Below are 12,983 nucleotides of genomic sequence, written 5' to 3'. Positions count from 1 at the left end.
GTGGTGTGTCATTATGGTTTTAATTTACATTTATTTCCATGATGATTAATGATATTGATCATCTTTGCAAATGCTTTTTTGGCATTTGTTTTCTCCTTTGATGAAGCTCTTTTTCAAATATTTTATTAATTTTTTACTTGGATTTGTTGCTTTCTTATTGTTGAGTTCATATTTTTGAAGTATATTTTGGATTTGAATTTTTGTCAGATATATGATTTGCAAATATTTTCCTCTCATTTATGGCTTGTCTTTTCATTCTCTTAATTGTTTTTATTTAGAGCAAAGTTTTAAATTTCAATAAAGTTCAGTTTATCACTTTTTTCATTCATGGACTGTGCATTTGGTGTTGTATCTAAGAAATCCTTACCTGAGTCAAGTCACAAAGATTTCCTCTTATTTTTCCTACTAGAAGTTTCATATGTTTACATTTTGAATTTATGTCTATGATTCATTTTATGTTAATTTTTCTATAAACTGAGATGTGGGTCAAGGTTAACATCTTTGCATAGGGATATCCAATTTTTCCAACACAATTTGTTGGAAAGACTATATCTTCTCCTTTGGACTGCTTTTAGACCTTTGTCAAAATCAATTTAACACATTTTATAGATCATTTTTGAACTCTCTGTTCTGTTCAGTTTACCAATGTGCATATTCATTTACCAGTATCATACAATCTTAATTACTGTAGCTTTACAGTAAGTTGTAAAATCATGTATTATGAGTTCTTCAACTTTAAGCTTTTTAAAAAATTTTCTGACCTTTCTCATTACTTTGCTTTTCCATATAAATTTTAGAATCAGCTTGTCAATATCTATAAAATCCTTCTGTCATTTTGATTAGGACTGCATTTAATCTATAGTTCAATACAGGGAGAAGTGACACCTTAACAATACCACATCTTCCACTTCATAAATACAGCACATTGCTCGTTTATTTGCATCCTCTTTCATTTATTTCATCAGTGTTTTGTAGAATTCAGTGTTCAGATCCCACACATATTTCATAAGATTTATACCTACTATTTATTTTGGGGAGTACTACTCTTAATGGTTCTTTAAAAACATTGAAATCCAATTGTTTATCGCTAGGGTGTAGAAACACAATTAATTTTTGTATAATGACCTTGTATGCAGCAACCTTGCTAAACTCATTATGAGTTTTAGGATCTTTTAGGAGCTTTTTTTAGATTCCCTGGGTCTGCATAGATCCTCTGCAAAAATAAACAATTTATTTCTTCCTTTGCAATCTGTGTGTCTTTTACTTCTTTTTCCTGCCTTATTGCCTTGGCTCATTCAGTAAGGCGGACACCCTTGACTTGTTCCTGTTCTTTTACCATTACATGTGATGTTACCTATGAATTTTTTAGAGATACCTTTTATCGGGTTGAAGTCTTCTCTTTTATTTCTAGTTGCTGAGAGTTTTTATCATAAATGGATATTGAATTTTGTTAAATGCCTTTTTTGCATATAATTTGTTAATATGGTTAATTATATAGATTGATTTTCAAATAATTAACTAGTCTGTATTATCTGGATAAACCCCACTTGGTTGTGATATATTTTCCTTTTTATACATGCAATTTGCTGTTATCTTATTGAGAATGTTTATGACTATCCTCATAAAATATATTGAACTGTTTTTATTTCTTGTAATGTCTTTGCCTGGTTTTGGTAACATGGTAATTCTGGCCCCATAAAATAAGTTGGAAAATATTCCCTCCTCTGCTATTTTCTGGAAGAGATTGTGTGAAAAGGTATTTATTTCTTAAATGTGGTAGAATTCACCAGTGAAACTCACCTTTGCCTAGAGTTTTCTTTGTTGAAAGGTATTTTACTCAGAATTTAATTTCCTTAACAGTGTAGGATGATTCAAGGTATCTATTTCTTCTTGAGTGAGATCTGTAATCTTGTGTTTGCAAAGAATTGGTTAATTTCACCAAATTTATGGGCAGAAAGTTGTAATGTTTGTAGAGTCTGGATTTATTTACATTCTTTCATTTCTGATAACAGTAATAAGTGTCTTCTCTCTTTCATAGTCAATCAGTCTAGAGTTTTATCAATTTTGTGGATCTTTTCAAAGAACCATCTTTTGGTTTTATTGTTTTTTCTCTATTGTTTTATGTTTTCCATTTCATTGATTTCTGCTCTTTATTGATTTTTTTCTTCTTCTTCCTTTGGATTTATCTTACTCTTCCAGTTTCTTAGAGAGGAAAGCTACATTATTGATTTGAGATCTTTCTTCTTTTTGACTAGAACCATGTAAAGTTATGAGCTTTCCTCTAAGCCCTGCTTCAGGTGAATCTCAGAAAGTTTGAAATGTTGCATTTTCTTTCATTTAGTTCAAAATACTTTTTAGTTTTCTTAATACTTCTGCTTTGACTCATGAATTATTTTAGAAGTGGTTTGCTTAATTCCCAAATATTTTGAGGTTTTTCAGATAAGTTGTGAATGTAAATTTCTAGTACTATTCTGTTATGATCTGAAACATGGTTTTATAATTTCAGTTCTTTCACATTAGTTAAGGTTTATTTTATGGCCTATAATATGATCTGTCATGGTGAATATTCTACGTGTACTCGAGGAGAATGTGTGTTCTGCTGTTGTTAGAGCATTTTATAAATGTCAATTAGGTCGAGTTGAGTGATAGTGATGTTCAGGTCATCTATACACTTAATGATTTCCTGCCTGGTTGTTCTATCAATTATTGTGAGAGGCATGTTGAAATCTCCAAATATAACTGTGGGCTTATCTATTTCTTTTTTGGAACTATCAATTTTTGCCCCGTGTATTTTGTTGGTTTATTATGAGGTGCATATATATTTCAGATTGTTGTGTCTTGGTAAATTGATCCTTTTGTCATTGTGTAATATTCCTTTTTCTTCCTGATAATTTTCTTGTCATCATGTATATTGTGTCTAATACTAATACAGCCACTCCAGCTTTCTTTGGATTAGTGTAATTTTGAGTGATTTCGGATTGTGTCCTGAACATTTTAAATATCAGGTTGTGATCTGAGTCCTGTTAAAATCCTCTGAAGAAGGTTGGAGTTTTTTTTTCAACAGGCAATCAACTGGTTAGCTTCAGACTGAAAATTCTGTCTTGGCTTATGTGGTCAATGGCTGTAATATCAGTTCATCTTTCAAAAGCTTTGCTGCGCTGCTTTATATCTGCCCCACGCATGCACCTCTCATTGGCTAATCTGGTATTTAGTTGGGGGATTATGTAATGGTTCAGATCTCAAAGTCTTTGCTACAGTGCTCAGATTTCCTTTGCCTGTGAGGCAATCATGCATGTGCAGCTTGGAGTTGAGTTAGAACTTGTATTGGTTCATGTATAGAATTAGTAGACTGCCTAGCTTTCTCTTCTCTGAGATTTCCCCCATGTTTTTCACATCACTTGGACTTCCTTTCCCAAATCTTTGGCTAGAAAGACATGGTTTCTCTTGTAATTTTAGCTTCCCAATATACCTCACAGTTTACATAAATGGGGTTGTTTGGGGGGCAGTGAGATTAGAGAGAAAATAGAGGAAAAAATAAACGAGATTTTGGACCACAGGGGTGCTTTCCCCGATTCCTCTGGTCAGACAGCTTGTTTTTTCTCAGGATTTTAGATTCTCATTTGGCCAGGACTGCCATCATGCAGCTCCTTGGCTGGAATCATCCTCAGAGCAGGAAAAAAGAGAGGAAAAAGAGGAAATAAAATGAAACAGGAATACCCATCATACGCTTTGGCTTGCAAGGCCTTCTTGTACTCTGGCCAGAAAGATTGGGTTCCTCTCATAGATTGTGCTTGCCCAGTGCTCGGTTCCACACTGGGGCTGCTGTTGGGTTAAAGATGGGAGACAAAGGGGGGAAATGATGGTAAACGCATCCTGTAATGTTTGCTCTTTAAGTTTTGGCTCCCCTCCCGATCTGCCTCTATTGTTAACTTTTCAGAGTCCTTGAGTGATTGCTTTTTGTAACTAGAGCAGACTTTTTAGCAGTAATCAGTGGGAGAGAGAGGCTATAACTGGCTTTCTCCATGTTGACCAGCACAGAAAGTACGAACCCCTCCATATTTTTCTTTATTCCCATGCCTTTGGCAACTTTATTTCCTTTTTTTTTTCTTTTTGGTCAAAGATCTGGCAAAAAAACTGATGGAAATCATTCACGACCAAATATTGGCATGTACAGTCTTTCCTTTCTTAAATTGATCTATCGTAGCACGGCAACATTTTCCAAAGGCAAGACCCTAATGAGCAGATATAGGCGCCAAGCCATTAATCAAAATTACACCAACACCAAAGCAGTTAGCCTCCTGTGTGCATGTTATTGTTTGTGTAATTTCATTATACTTCTGGCAGTGTATACTTGTTAGTTATGTTTCTATTTTGGTTTAAGAAAATCTCTTTTATATTAGCAACATGCAAAATCAAATGTGAAATCCTTCCAGACAAATGTCAGTAGACAGGGTTTGCTTCTATAGCATTTAGAATATTTGGGGTTCTAATAAGACACATATTTCTTAGAATCTTTGTTTATTTTTGGTAAAAAGCAGTCATCAGCAAATTTTAACTTTTATATATTTTCGTAACATATACCAATAGCCTACCAGCCTGTTTGATTATAAGCATGGAGCATGTCATTTTCGTCTTTGGCCTTAACTTATACCTTGCTTTTGACTACAACATCTTCAGTACAAGCACTTACACATGTTTTTTCCATTATATATAAACCAAAGATGCCATAGCACACAAAGTTATTTAGAAAGATCAGATGAAACCTTCTAGTTTTATAAGCTACTCCTCCAGAAACAAGCTCTGTCTCTACATCACATTTTCCATACTTGTCATATTATCATCAGCTGATTCTATATCCCCAAAGAATGCTAACGACTGATCGATAACCCAGACATGTCTGGCCGTGGCCTACACGTGCCCTGGGTAGTTCATTTATTTGCCTTGGTGGATTTGCTAGAGTAGAATTTAATCAATAGCTAATTCATTAATTCTGGTCCTCGAGAATGTAGAGACTGCACTGGCTGAAGATAGCTAGCTGGCTCTGGCTTTGATTGAAATATGACAAACACTGCAACTGACAGCTTTACTGGGTACTGTAAAGTTCGCTCCAATAAGTTCACTTATTTATTCTCCATAAATGGATACGCTAAGAAAAGAACATAAACAAGGAAGAGTTTTTATTACATGACTGGACTGCTATTCCAAGATGCATGATTTCCAGGCATGAAGCTCAAGGGAAAGCAGAAAGAGAGAACACAGATCATGTCTCTCATTGCCTTTAATGGGATCCACGGCAGTTTTTACAGTTCCAAATCAGTTTGGGGCTGTATTATTGATGAGAAGGCTGAGGCATAATGTCTTTGTAGCATTCACAAATAATTGTTTAAATGTTTGCTTCAAGCTCCTGAATGATATAAATGATATTTTTACACACCAGCTTCCTTATGATAGCAGCACGGGGTCTGTGTCTCTAAATGAAGGTTAAACCACTATCTTCATCTAGAAAGCCCCCTAGCTTTTCAAAGTACATAGCTGGCGGTTGAGGATGGCATGACAGGTCATAGCTTGTGGAAAAAGAACTTTCCCCTTTTTGCCTCACCAAATTTGGGTGAAACTTTGAGGCCTCTATATTTTTATACTATGACATTGGATATCAGGAAATCTCTTCTATCGTTATTTTCCCTCTCTGATTTTTTTCAGTGACTGATAGCTTGAATACTGAAGTAATAATTTTACAATTAAAAACAATTTTTTTGAGCCATGTTTTATTTTTTTAAATGGGGAGTGTGCTGGGCTGTAGATGTAGAATGTCAGATGACTTCTTCGTCCATATTCTCAACTCCTCTTCTCGCCAGTATGGTTAACTTGAGACAGCTTTTCATTTGGACTGGAATTGTCTACTTGAGTCTTTGAGGATATGGGAAGACCTCTCAAAAGAGATCATTTAGAGTGTATTTAGAACTGATGTACACACCCAGTCAGTAGTCTGATAATCATAATGGCTTTCAGGAAATAGTAGTTCTGATGGCCAATGAATTCTGATCATCAAACTCAGTGTTTGATTAGGAGACCTTACAGAATATTGAGCTTATTCTTAAGACTCTGCCAGCACTATTTCCATTTTCTCACTTCCCTCTCTTTCCCAAACTCCTTTTAACTTCTCCACTTCTTTCAGTTCCCACAGAAGCAGCTCAATCACTAAGCATTTGAGAGGCCTTTGTATGCATCTCGACAAAATCCAGTTTTTCCCCCCAATTCACTTTGGCCTTTAACTGCCGCTTTATCCCTGGCTCCCTGATCACTCATTGGTTTCTTTTATTGGTTTCATTCTAATTCCATTCATTAATTGTGGGTGTCCTCAACAGAAAGAATCCCTCTGCTACTCAAATAGTTCAAATATTCTCACAGTTTTCATCATACTGATGTCTCAAGATCTCTGTCCCAGTTTTCTCCCTAAACTCCAGTCCCATATATTCAATTGCCTATTGATTTTCTATAATGATAGGCACCCATCACTTCCATAACCTCAAGCCTTAATTCTCATCTAACCCAGTTTTTCCAACATCCATTTCGGCAAAGGCACCACCGCCTTGCATATGATCGCAGACATCTAGCTTTGGTTTTTTTTAATCCCCTGATTTCACTCAATATCAATTTTAGTCTATTTTCTTTTGGAGCATCTTCTCATAGCTGTTCCTCTTCTCCATTTCCACCACTGCAACCCTAGCTCATGCTTTATCATTTATGTTGATGTACTTGTCTTAATTCAGTGAGATACAAGGAGGAAAGGCTTTACTTTTTTCCCCAACTCTTGAAAAACCTTTCAGGAATACCTTATGGCCTTCACATTATTTTTTAGTTATGAGTCTCATTTTAGTCATTAAGATTCATGATCAAGTATTAAAAAGTCCATTCTGGGAATTCCCTGGTGGTCCTGTGGTTAGGACTCCATGCTTCCACTGGAGGGGGCATCATAAGTTCGATCCCTGGTCAGGGAACTAAGATCCTGCATGCTGCACAGTTTGACCAGAAAGAGTCTAGCAAAAATCTAAAAAAAAAAAAAAAAAAAAAGTCCATTCCATCTCCAGCAAAATATTAAGCTCACATTAGTTCAAATATTCCACCATTTCTCAGGCTCAGACCTGATCCCAGTTTGCCCTTTCTCCCTCCTTGCTCTTTCTTGCCTATTCCCTTTCATTCAAATGTGCCTCTTCCCAATGTTACTATTTTACTTCCATCACTGGATAGCCATCCAAGCCCTCTCTGTGGAAGGTGGCACTTTTTTGAACAATTGTGTTTTCCTTGAGAGAACCCATGAGGATCTCCCCAAAGCCAACTTCTCTCACATGAGTGTTGCCCTCTGCAACTGATCTATGGTGCCAACAGAGCAGGACACACCAAACACTCTTCCTGCTGGAGCCCCCTCCCCCAAAAACCCACCATCATGGTCAGTGTAACTTCAAGGGAGCTCAAGCCTAGCCATCTTGCAAGACATCCACTGGCTCATAGGAAATGCACTCATGTGCGCCATGCTAAAGATCGACGGTGTGGCAATCTTGTCTTACCCTATCATTAGAGCAGCTCCAGACAATATCTGGCCATTAGAATTCTCTAACTGAGAAGCAAGCACCTTTTCTTGTGGTCATATAGGCTGCCAACCCCCATGTCAGGCTGCCCCAAACTCCTTTCTATACTTCCCTCCAGGGACAGTTGCAAATTGGGCTTAGATATTTCTGCATCTCAGGAAGTACCAACCAGGACAAGCAAGTGCTTCCAGTTTCTCTGAGTGATGTATTTAGAATTCCTTCCTCAGCCTTGAGAATGTTTAGGGGTGGACTGGGGGTGGATTTTAATGTCACTCTTCACTAAGTAAATCATTCCTCTTTCACTCCATGGCTCAAAAATCTACAGTGGTTTTCCAATGCACTCAAAAATGAATCCAAAGTTATTTCCATGTTCTATAAAACCCTACAGGATCTGCAGTCCCCAAACCCACACTCCCAACACCCACCTGATTCATTTTCCATCATTCTCTTGCTCAGTCCAGCTCTGTCCCACCAGATTCTTTGATTGTCCTTCAACAAGCCATGTGCACGGATGTCTCAAAACCCCTATACCTCCTGTTCCCTCCGCCTAGAAACTCCTGTTCACTTGCTTCATCCCCTCTTTCGGATTTCTGCACAGAAGAGCCAGGCCTTCTCAGACAACCAATGTAACATATTGTACACTTACGTGTTTGTTTACTGTCCCACCTTCCCCCAGCAAAATGTAAGTTTTATGAAAGAAGGAACTTTGTCTTGTTTATTTGTAAGTATAGAACAATGCTTTACATATAGGAGGTACTTAATAAATATTCATTAAAATTCAAAAACTCTCCTAGAGTTCTGTTTATTTTGGGTTGGTTTGGGTGATGGGTCAATGTTAAAAGGCAGCTTTATCCTCAGAACTCAGCAGAATCTTTTTATTTGGGGGGGGGGTGTTATTTTTTTAATTTTTTAAAAAATTTTATTGGAGTATAGTTGCTTTACAATGTTGTATTAGTTTCTACTGTATAGCAAAGTGAATCAGTTATATGTATACATATATCCACTCTTTTTTAGATTTCCTTCCCATTTAGGTCACCACAGAGCACTGAGTAGAGTTCCCTGTGCTAAACAGTAGGTTCTCATTAGTTATCTATTTTATACATAGTAGTGTATATATGTCAATCCCAATCTCCCAATTCGTCCCCCCTCTTCCCCACCTTGGTAACCATAAGTTTGTTCTCTACATCTGTGACTCTATTTCTGCTTTGCCAATAAGTTCATCTGTATCATTTGTCCAGATTCCACACATAAACGATATTATACGATATTTGTTTTTCTGATACCAGTCAGAATGGCCATCATCAAAAAATCTACAAACAATAAATGCTGGAGAGGGCGTGAAGAAAAGGGAACCTTCCTACACTGTTGGTGGGAATGTACATTGGTACAGCCACTGTGGAGAACAGTATGGAGGTGCCTTAAAAAACTAAAAATAGAATTACCATACGACCCAGCAATCCCACTCCATATCCGGAGAAAACCATAATTCGAAAGGATGCATGCACCGCAATGTTCATTGCAGCAGAATCTTGCTGTTTGTTCCCTTTTAGAAGCAAGATACTTAACGGAGGAATTCGTCATCAGTCATCATCAGTTTGGGGCTATAGTTTTAAGTTCCTAAATAAGAGAAAACCCCATTAAACCGTCTTTCATAGTTAAGTTACTGCAGAAGCTCACTGATATTTCTCCCTACCCCTAGTCTCTTCTACTCTAATCTGCCAGGGTATTACTTCTAAAAGGACTTTATATTCTGCTAGTGATACCACTGCACAATCACCCTATTTCACCATCAAATTCCTCAACATAGTATTTGAGGGACTTCATAACGTTCTTCTTAAGTTCAGACTGACCTTCCGTTATTGCTGGATGTAAATCATTCGCTCGTCAAGTTGGTCCCATTACTCTTCTCCATATGGCTAGGCAGCTTCTCCCTCTTATTTTTGCCTATATGAATCTTCCTTCTCAGAATTCTTCCCATCCTCTTATTCCAATTCAAGTCCACATCCACTTCTCCCATGAAACCTTCGTTGTTCGTCTAGACACAGTGATCTTTGTTTATGTGTTTCTGTAATACCTGTAGCCTCAACTACACACTTAAACACTTGATTTTACGCTGCTGTATAATAGTTGACATGCTTCAGGTATGCATGTTTCACATCTCCTCATACTCAAGGACACAGAGTTTTTACCTTTTGATATTTTACTGACTCCAAGTTATGCTAAATATTCTAGTGGATAATTAAACATTCAATTATTTGATTTGAGAGCAGAGAATTAATATTGTTATCATATTACATTTATTTAGTCTTATATTAAAAGTGTCCTGATCATTTTTGATAATCACAATCTGGAATAGTATTGAAGAACTTGAATGTTATATAAATGATTGACAAAAATGACCAAGCTGAATAGGAATTTTTTTTTTTTTTTTTTTTTTTTTGCGGTACGCGGGCCTCTCACTGTTGTGGCCTCTCCCGTTGCGGAGCACAGGCTTCGGACGCGCAGGCTCAGCGGCCATGGCTCACAGGCCCAGCCGCTCTGCGGCATGTGGGATCCTCCCGGACCGGGACACGAACCCGTGTCCCCCGCATCGGCAGGCAGACTCTCAACCACTGCGCCACCAGGGAAGCCCTGAATAGGGATTTTTAAAAGGCCTCTGTAAACATGATCAGGGAATGTACAGCTATTTATAACAATTTAGATGGATGTCTTAAAGTAATATGAAGATTTTTTCCTTTGGCCCAAACAAGAACATTTTGACAACATTGTGATAAAATGTTAGAATAAAATGTAGAGCACCAAGGGAACTGTAACTGTCCATAGAAGTTTTTTCTGAACTGTATCATTTTAATATTTACCAGTAAAGGTAAGTGATAAAGAAATGATTTTCCCATAATTATTTCTTTCTTCAATGTTATTTTGTACTTCTTGAGCTGAATGTGATGATTATTGTGGTGACGGTGGCCACAGGGATATATAGCAGTAACAAGTAGAATAGTAAATCTACTAACAATATGACAGACTTAAAAAGAAATAGTCAATAGCTCTGACTAGACTTTCTAAACACCCAGTGAATCATGCTAAAATGTGTGTAAACATTGTGGCCTTTATTAGAAGCTCTATGAAGGTAGCTTAAATTTTATTCCTTAGTGCTGTGGAAGCTAAGTGAACTCTAATTGTCACTTTATGAACAAATCTACCCCCCAAAAAGAAGATCTATTTGAGGATTCACGATCATGTTTCTGCATGAGCCTACCTTTACTGATGTATTAAAACAAACAAAAAGAAACCCTTCAGTTTGTTTCCCCAATATTTCACATTAATTCCTGTGGTTTAAGGATGTTCCTTCTATTTCACTCTTAAACATCAAAACAATGAAACCATTAATCCAGTTAATAACGGTGTGCATTTCTCAGAGATGTCTTTCATTTTAAATCAACAGCCAAAAGATTTTTCAGTGTTACTCCCATGGGTTCTAATGAGAGGTGGACAGGTGTTAAACACCCTATTCTTCTTTGATCACGTACATTAGTGTACCTGACTCAGATCCTCAACATCAAAACTGTTCTTGCTATTATTAAAAATATAGGTGGTCTCACTTCACAGTTCTTCCGTGCAACACAGAGAAGTTACAATGGCATGGTTCTACATGGTGTTTTCTAGACTTTACTAGTTTGCCAGCTTTTGTGGATAAGTCCGACCTTTGAATGTCACTTAAATGTAGTCTTTCCTGTAGTTGGTTATGCAATGAATACAAAAGAGGTATCTGCAAAACGTGGAATTAATTTTGAGAGTTGGATAAAGACCTTGGAATAATAATGGTGACTATACAAGTCACCTGTGAAACTGTTCTCTCATAGGTGACATTAATTTCTTATCGATAGAGTCTTATTAGTGAAAGTGTTATGTTTGTACCTCCAAGAAAAGGAAATAATTTTCTTTTTTAGCAGTCTATTAAAATGTCAAGATTTATCTTGACTGCGGCTTTTGAATGTAAATGTTTGGGCCTAATTGAATTCCTAGCATGTGATGTCACCTAGAATTCTGATAGGGTCCAGTAAAATTTGGCCTGTAAAGACATACTTCTCCTGAAACTAAAAGGTGTAGCAAGAATATTATTTTACACAGTGGCAGAAAGATGGTCCACATAAGTTATTGTGATAATTTTATTTTAAGATCTTAAAGTATAGGGACTAAACTCATATGTGCTTACTCTTCTCCAGAGTATTTACTGGAAGGTTTTATATAAAAAGCTAACCTCTAAGTATTTGTGAATGGTTGTTATGGTTGAAAATTCTAGAATTCAAACAATAAAAGTAATCTTGAGTATCAGAGTTCCATCCTCTTTTTTGAAAATAAGAAGAAGAAAAATAATTATTTTACATTTACCTAGTGTTTTGCAAATAACAGACTTTCCTTGCTGTGCTGAAATGCAAAAATATGTCATGTCCAAATCTCTGGGGCTTTATTAAAACTTTAACTACTTTCTTCTTGTAGACTTCTTAAAAAAATACTAAAGATAGTACAGGTATGTCATCTGGACTGTGTCATTCTGACAAGTAGACCTAAGTGCAGAATTAAGGTTCTGCACATTAACCTGAGAGTAGATCATTTTATTCAGGATTCACTCTTCTGTGAACAGCTTTATGTTATGATCTCACTCAGGATAGTAGATGAAATATTAATAGACCATTGAAAATGCAGTAAAGTTTTGGTGCCGTGTTATGCCTTCATTGTATACCAAACCACCCAAAACAGTATATTTATATGTTTAGAAAAAACCGTGGCTCAATTTTTAAAACTCAAACATCTTCAAGAACATAATAATATAAAGGAGTTTGTTATGGGAATCTCTAATTCCACTATTTCTGACCACAAAACATATTTGATCATGGTATATAAAGAACTATTGCAGAATTAAATCTGTTTCTATGAGTCAAAAAATTAAGATAAAGTATATTTGGAGGGAGCTTATCAATTTTATCAATTGTTAAAATTGATAAATGTTATGTATCAATAAATAAATTCATTGATAAATTTTATCAGTTGATAACTGATAAAAAGATTTTATAAATTTGGTCATGTACTTTGGCTATAAGTAACAAAACAACCAACAGTAGAAGCTCAAGTAAGTAGCTCTAGAGGTAGATTGTTGTTGGCATTGGTTCAGTTATAACAAATACCGCAGAGGCGTCTTTGTGATTCTTATGGTCTTTCCCAAATGGCTGCCAGAAGAATGAGGTGATTGCCAAAGTTCCAGACATCATGTTTAGCAGAAAGAAAGAAAAGGGGAAAAGGCGACAGCCACATCAAGGAAGCTAAAATTTCCTAGGGACCTTTGTTAGAATTGCACCATCTTCTGGTTGCATCTGTTTGAGCAGCTATGGGTCACGTGAC

The 12,983-nt window shown here is 36.4% G+C and overlaps 1 protein-coding gene across 1 annotated transcript in view; it reads left to right on the top strand.

Annotated features, from left to right (window-relative positions):
- Window positions 1–12,983, top strand: part of USH2A (usherin) — a 773,776-nt gene that overhangs the window by 538,423 nt on the left and 222,370 nt on the right. The window lies entirely within an intron of this gene.

Source organism: Globicephala melas, chromosome 1 (genome assembly GCF_963455315.2).
Source record: "Globicephala melas chromosome 1, mGloMel1.2, whole genome shotgun sequence".
NCBI classification, from domain to species: domain Eukaryota; kingdom Metazoa; phylum Chordata; class Mammalia; order Artiodactyla; family Delphinidae; genus Globicephala; species Globicephala melas.
This window is presented reverse-complemented; position numbering and strand designations above follow the sequence as displayed.